This window comes from Typha angustifolia, chromosome 7 (genome assembly GCF_048772165.1).
Source record: "Typha angustifolia cultivar Huaian chromosome 7, ASM4877216v1, whole genome shotgun sequence".
NCBI lineage: Eukaryota > Viridiplantae > Streptophyta > Magnoliopsida > Poales > Typhaceae > Typha > Typha angustifolia.
The window spans coordinates 10,945,156-10,953,790 of NC_133245.1; positions in this window are offsets into that span (position 1 = coordinate 10,945,156).

Here is an 8,635-nt window from a genome sequence, read left to right on the forward strand (position 1 = left end):
ATAACTTCAAAAGTAAAGTAAGATGAAAAAGGGTTTAAATTGGTTGTGAAAGGAGGGGTATTCAAAAGTAATCACAGCAAGCAGTACCACAACTGTATTAAACTCTTTAACGAGTGGTTGCAAGTAATAACCTAAGCAAGTGCAATCATTCCTCCAACTCAAGGATGCTTTTAATATTTGATTGTTAAACTAATAATCCCTAGCCCATGGCTGCTAATAAAAATGAAGAGGAATCACGAGCTGACCCAAAAAATAAGGCCACTATCAACTTTGCGTGCACCAAAATGTGCTATTTATTATGCCCAATTGTATCATTACCTTTTGTTCATATTGCAAATAAATCCTTCCACACTTCCCAAAAGTTGATCTATTTTGGTTTCTTAAGTGCTCCTTTACCAACATGATTAGATTCCAAGAGCAAGGAATCATTACTTTAATGCATCTTAGAGGGCTTTGTTTTATTTATTCAAGAAGCTTGTTAGATGTGAAAATTAACCCCAATTTTCTTTTTTCTTTTTTTTTATTGAGTCGGGGGGTTTAATAAGATTGAAATTAGATTATAATACATATTGTATTGATTTCATATTCCTCGCAAGGATTAAAAACATATTACTTTACCCTTAAAAGATTAATGGGTAATCTATGGTACTTCATGTCAGAATAATCGGTACTTCTAGTAACGTTTAAAGAGTCTTACACAATCTTAAATGGAGAAAAATTTGAGGTAGGTATTGAATTGTATGTCTATTAGCTTACTTTTCTAGTGAAAATTGTAAGCTCATAAAGTAGAAGATTCTGACTTCATATATCTAATAATTAGAATATAAGATCCCTATCCATTTATAATAAGCATTCACTTCGACGTCACAAGAAATACCGAGATAACTTTGTGAATTAACTGTCTATTATTTCTAAATTATAGTTAAACACATATTTTATATGTTTCTCTCTCTATAATGGAGATGACAGTCAATTAATGCACATGATTCACAAAAGGAAGCTATGGTAACAGATGCATGTTGGTATAGCTGGGTTACGGGGTGTATTGAATCACCCAAGTTTTTTCTTTTAATTAATGGAACTATAGAAGCCCTCAGAATGGTTCTCGCGCACTTGTGGCATTTGTTAGGGAGACCCTCTGTCTCTTTACCTTTTTATTATCCGCTCCTAGTTCCTTACCACTCTTCTTAATAATAAAATGGATAGGGGCGCTCTTAGAGGTTTCAAGATTGGAAATGACACCCTCATTTGTCGATAACATCCTCATTTTGGCTGAAGCCACTTTGCTTCTGCTTAGGGTGTTAAGTCTGTTCTTAACACTTATTATAGCTTAACCAACCAAAAGGTTAATGTGGACAAGTCTAGTATCTATTTTGTCTCTGCTTTGGCTAATAGTACTATGAACACCATGAGTAACTCCCTTAACGTCAAGGTGAGTCAATCCTCTCTTGTTTATCTAGTCCCCAAGATCTTCCCTAGACGGATTCTTATAGCTAATCAGTAGGAGCTGGTTAGTCGTGTGGCTAGCAAGTTAGCTGAGTGGAAGAGAGACACTGTCTTTCCCGAGTAGGCTGGTCCTAATCAATTTGGCCCCTAACTCTATTCCTAACTATTACCTCGAGTCTACTTGGGTGCTTGACAATACCCTTGATCGGATTACTAAGCTTGCCACAGGTTTTTTAATAGAAGAGGGCTTCATCTTATCAACTAGGCCACCATCACTAAACATAAAACTGAGGATGGTCTAGATGTGAGGGAATTTTAGTTAGCTAAATCTGCTCTTTTTGGTAAAAATATTTTTAAATTCTTACACAATGGCCCTTCTTTCTGTGTTGCTTATAAAGAGTAAGTATGGTATGCTTGATTTCTCAACCCACATGCCTGGGATTGACTCCTCCTAGGCCTAGAAGACTTTGTGGTCTATTGTTAATAAAATCAAAGAGGGGATTAGACATCTTGAGGGAATGGTAATTTCACTAACATCTTCCTCGACCCATGGATCATGATGTCTCTTTGGCTTATGTGTCAAACTTGGTTAACTATACTAATATTCCTCCTGAGATTATGGTTAGAGATTTGTTGGAAAATAGGCACCGAACAAACCTTATCTCGAGGAGAATTTTAGCTCATATATCAGTAACTCCATTGCTACTATGAGGATAGGGTCCTTGGATGATTAGTGGATTTGGTGGCTTGACAGTAAGGGCAAATTTATTATTAAAGCTATCTATTCCTTCTTGTGTAAAAGCACTAACTAGCTAGGGCCTAAGTGGATGACCTTGTGGAAATTTAGGGTTAATCCTTAAGTCAAGGCTCTTTTCTAAGGTGTTTCTCCATAGCCTTCACATTAGGTTGGCTTACATGTACCCAATGTGTGGTCTATGAGAGGAAAATATTGATCGCCTCTTCTTTCATTATCGATATGCCCTTGAGGTATGTGGTCATTGTCCACAATCTCAAAGTCCCGTTCACCCTTAGTTGTAACTAGTTATACTATGATTGGACTCACCTAGGGGGTGAACTAGAGAAATTCAAAGCTATTGTGGCCTCTACTATTTGGATGATCTAGAAAGCCTGTAATAAGCAATGTTTTGATGCTACAATAACTAAGGCAGATCATACTGCTCAGATGGCCCCTTACATGGCTATGGAGTCGGGGTTGAGGAACTAGCTATCAGACCAATGGAAAGGATGGAAAGCTGGACTCCTCCAACATTTGGTTACACCAAGATCAATTTAGACGGGTCCTGGGACCAAGAGAAGGTGACTTATTGGGTGTCCAGTCCGATTACTATAGGCTCTACTTTTGAAGCTGAGGCCCAAGCTCTCCTCGCTGCCATCTCTGTTGTTATTCAACTCAGCCTCAACAATATTATTTTTGAATGGGACTCTACTGTTGTAATAAATACTGCCAAAAATGATGATGTTGTTCCTAGTGCATCCACCAAATAATATGCTATGTCTTTCTCTGCATTCCTTCTCTTTAGTGCATGCTTATAGGCTTTATAACAAGGTAACCAATTGAGCTGCCCATTTCAGTAGGCATCACTCTTTTGAAGTCCAAGAAAGTGTCCATAACACTCTTCACTTGGAGCTGTCTGTTATCATCTTTATTGACACCCCATGTCACTTGACCCCTAGGATCCCGTTATTTTCTAATACATAGTTGATCTCACAGTTCTCTTTTAATAATAAAAACATGTAAATGCATGTTCCTTATCACACCTCTCCCTTGCTTGGTATTATGTGTAATTCTTTAAATATGTCTTTTATGCTTATAATACAATAAAATATTTGCAATATTGAACAGATGTATGTACACATTGCTCATATTATATAATTAGCAAATGTATATAAAATAATTTAAATGTGTTCATGTATCTAAATTTTGTAAAATGAGTATATATATATATATATATATATATATATATATATATATATATATACAAGTTGGATGAAGATTTGAAGCGAAAATTTGGATGACACTTTAAATGTTCAAAATTACAAAGAAGAACATTTCTATAATTATGGTCATTCGAATATCACTTTGAACGTTCGCATTTATAGAGAAGATATTTTCCGAAGCCATAGTCATTCGAACATCACTTCGAACATTCAAATATATAGCAAGAATTTTAGAGCATTCGAACACCCAAATCAGTGCGTTTTAGATTGGAATATTTTGTGGAATCATTTTAGAGAATGCTTTACCTTATTTGAAAGGATATTTGAAAATTATTAAAATCTAACCCTACTAGTCGTCTTTGATCATCTTTGAGGAGTGCAATTTAAAATCTTTCAAACGGAACGTGCTTCAATCTTCAATCTACACAATTTCAATTCTTTAGATTGTAGATGACAACATCTCAAGGGTTACTAGGGCAGCTATCTCAATCTTGAGAGTCACATAGATTGAGAATCAATCACGATAAGTAGTGAGTCATGAGATCTAACGAGCAAGATAGTTTTCTAATAGAGTCCTAAGGATTGACGAGTGTCCTGTAAATACATCTTGTAAATTGCTACATTTAATTAATAATTGATTTTAATCCGAGTTTGAATTAGTAATTTTTTTCTTTACTTTGATTTGGAGTTTTTTCATGTCAAAACCTTAGTGTTCACTTCTACTTATTTATCTATTATTTATTCAACATAAATATTTTTAATAAGCAAGATATTAGGAAATCATACCTGGGGTTTTTATATTTTTCATAAACTTTATGCATAAAGAGTCAGTGTTGCACACATTTTTCCAAGTACAATATCTCCTCATAATAAGACTAACAAAAGACCTAAGTAATTAATAATTAGAGTTAATTTTATTTTACCCTCTTATGATTTGGCTCAATTTCACAAAATCCTAATGTATTTTCAACTTAAGTACTTAATTCTTATATAGTCTTAAAGAAAGTGCAATCATTATTATTTTTTTTTGAATTTGACTATACTAAAGGTCAAATTTAAAGATTCTTATTAGAGGAAAGTTGTAGAAGATTAGATAGGTTGTCCAACGGATTTAAAAGAATATTGATAGGATTTTAGATGATAAAAATATAATGAAAATATACATATCTTTATTATACCTTTATCATTTAAAATCTAATATGTATTATTTTAGATATGTTGAAAACTTATCTATCTATAATTTTAGAGTCGTCACTCCTGTGGCTGAAGCCATTAACCCTTCCTTTTTGTCGATGACTTTTCTTCTTTCCTCCCACTCGTTTTGGTGTTTCGAGTAGTCGTCATCAACGGAAGAGTGGAGGGCTGCTTGGACAGCCGTCTTTGGCTAGTTTGTCAACCTTTGTCGCTGGTAAGCTCGACACCTCACCTCTTGGTAAGACTTAGAGGTACCCTGTGGTTGTTGCCCTACTTGGCATTTGCTGAACTACCTGAAATTTCACCATAGGTCGTAGCTCTGCTAGCCGCGGTAACTGATCACACGTCTTCCCTGACCTCCATTGCACCTGCTCGGCACCTCACCATGGCAAACAACACCTCCCCAATGTCAAAGCTATCTCAGTCATGCTTGTCTTTTTACTCGAGTCATTATTCGTTAGCCAATGCCCGTGAGTGGTCATCAGGGTTGAGGACCATTCGTAGTGACCCCCTCAGCCGTCTTTGCCCCCTAAGACGAGTTGACGTTAGCTGGCCACCGATGAGGTGTTTCCCTAGCGGGGTGCTCGCGAAAAGGAAAGGGATGAACCCCTCTCCTAGGTCTAAGCTGAGCCTAATCAATCTAGTTAGGCTCCAACCCAATCAAATTGGCTTAGCCCAACTCAATCAGGTTGGGTTGGAAGCTTTTTGGGTCGGGCAAGGTTGGCCCAACCCGAGCCCATTTGGGCCGCTAGTTGGAAGCCTTTTGGGTCGGGCTAGGTTGGCCCAACCTGACCCCACTTGGGCTAGCCAGCTGGGCCTAATCCCAAGCCTCTCGTAAACCTTTTCTTTTAGTTTATTTCTTTTATATATGAAAATATAGACTTTTGACTTAGCTTTTTTTTTTTTTTTCTTACAGCTCTCTGAAACTAGTGCCCTTCTTAGAGTGGACCAGGATTAGTGTATTTAGGCAAGCAGACTATTAATCTGATGTGATCTAGGTCTAATAGGGTCACTTCATAGGAGGCATTGGGTTTGCTAGGATGATCTAGGTTTTCATCGAGATTTTTATTTAGTAGTATCTCAGGCTATGGTGCTTGAACGACACTAGATGATGTTCGAATGCTAAAGCCCCATCAAAGAATAAGGCTCTTAAATTCTAGTATTCGAACAGCCACAACCCAATGTTTGAATGCCACAGCCCTGTCGAAGAATAAGTACTCTCGGGTTTTGGCGTTTGAATGGCCATAGCCCAACATTCAAACATCTCAACCCAAAAGAAGTCTTTATTCAATGGTGTTTGAACGCCGTCCAAATGGCATTCCAACGCTCAAAGTTGAGGTCATCTTGTATTAGAGTTATTTTAAAATTTAGTTAGTCTCAAATATGTGGAAGGCAACTATTTGGGATTGTGAAAGAATATTTACATTTCTATCTTCTCCTACCTTATCTCTCTCAACCTTCTCTTTCGATTCAAGGCCAACGTAGTCAAGTCGTCATCATTCTTTCCTTCTCAATCGTTGATCCCCTAATCTAGTAAGGCCGAGCATCTTCTCATTCCTTCCTCAAACCATAGTCATCGGCTAGCTCCTTTCTCCTCATCCGTCGATTCCCCTTCCTTTTTAAGGCTATCTTCTCTCCCTTCTTTCTTTTTACATCACTGATCTAACCTACGCCATCATCATCTTTATTATCCCTTCTCACCAACTCCATTAATTTCACCACCAAATTGCCCCCACCATTATATCAAATAAACCACCTTAGCCTGCTACACAACATAACCCTGGCTTTTACTACTTGATGTGATGTGTTACGTTATAGTATAAAATAACTGCCTATGACATAATAGCCTAAATATTATAGTAATACATATTAATTTAACTTGTTGTTAGACATAATTACTCTTAGGATTAAATGCATTTTACCTTTCTGTATTTATGCTCAAAATTACTTTGCCCCCTTATACTTTAAAAAGTCTTAAATCAGTCCCTATACTTATAACTAAAGTGAAATCGTTAGTTTTTTCGTTAAACTTAACTGAATGACATCAAAATAACCAAAATACCCCAATTATTAGAGAAGACATACAAATTTTGATATAATGTAGCAAAATTACTACAATAGTTATGGTACTTAGTTAAATTTAATAGAAAAACTAACGGTCTCACTTTAGTTATAAATACAAGGACTAGTTTGAAACTTTTTGAAGTACATGGGGTAAAATAATTTTAGGCGTAAGTACATAGAAGTAAAATCTTTTTAACTCTTACTTTTATTATGATTGCTATGCATATCCATTAACATGCTTAGGTATGATATCACATACTATTCCATGTTAATGGTGCTTATTTTATTTTGGTTATTTGTGATGATTAATATCACATTACTAGCATATGTGCACTATTATAAATGTAATACCTCTACATCTCAACAATAATCAACACTTTTGCAATCAAGGTAAGAAAAGGAGAATTATATTATTACATAGTAGGGCCCATATTTGAGGTCTTAGTCTTATAGATCTCAAACAATCAAGCATGTTGTTTTGTTGGGCAATGGAAGATTTACTATCGATTGACGAAAGTCAAACTTTTTCGGGTATCTAAGTTAAAGAGCAAAGTATATGATAACGTAAACCTAACGATACCTAATGATGCTCTTAAACAATGATTCATGAGTTCGGCATAGTGGTGTGATGATGTTGAGTCAAGGGCTTGAATGAGTAGTATTGACGTGTGATATTAACACATAATGATGAGTTTATAACTAAGGTTCTTAGTCTATGGTGGCAAACTATGTCATACTATTCGCCGGGCGAGAGACCATCAAATTTACTACTAGGGTCTATCCTTCCTTGAGGGTATTTGCATTGTTTGGTATTATGTATGGCTAGTGAGCCTAGTGGTAGATGTATTAAGTAGTCATAATAAGAGTGGATAGAGTTAGCCTATGTTGGGTCAGACCATAGTAACCAAATGCATGTGTATACTTGATTATATTGCTTATCATGATATTTAGCTATTTATATGTTCATACACTTTTCTATGATGACATGCTTATACTTATGTTATTTTGCTAGTATTAGTACCACTTGCTAAGCGTTAGGCTCATCCATATTTGATATGTGATGCAAATTGATTGCTATTGTGGCAGGAGCTCGGTAATAACTTCACATAGTAGGGCATTGGGCTATCTTTTCCTTTTGCTTATGTTCTACTTTTTACGAGCGTATATGCTACTACTCGTATCTAATTTTTTTTAACATAAACTCTTATATTTAAGAACCCTATCATTATTATTTCAATCTCATTAGATTTGCTTCCATTATCTTAGTACTATTTTAGTATTGTTGGTATATTATTAGACCCCTTAGACTCTACATGAACCTTACAAGAAATCTTACGTGAGAGGCACACGATAGTTTAAGTTGTTTTAATTTTCTAGCCAAGAATTTATAAAAATAATTATTAGAAGATAAGATAATAATTATATTAAATTAGAAAGAGGGCAATAATATCTTAGACTATCATCCATTCTTATATTTTTATTTCCGCACTTATAAATCTGGTTATAACCAAACACCAAGTTATCCATTTTTTTAAAATATTTCTGGATAAATTTTTATCTTAGTTTTTTCATATTCCGCAAACAAACTGTCCTTAGTTATTCTTATCCAAGATAATAATTGTACGTATACATTATTCGAACATAAAAAAAGTACAAGTAGCGTTATTCTTGAGTATCTTGTGCACCAACCAAAGGACATCTAGAATTGTACAATTGTTCTCTTATTATTGCCTTAAAAGGTTTGCAGACGATGTCATAATTTTCCTAGTGAAATTTGAAGAAGGACCAATTAATCATCCCCACATTAATTTCCAGGCATAATGATCTCCCAAGTTAAAAATACACCAACCCTCACCAACATCCAACTGCACTAAGTAATCCCATCTACGACCATAATCAATCTATTTAATTTTTTATTTATAATCTAATATATACCATATATATATATATATAAATTATATACACTCAATTA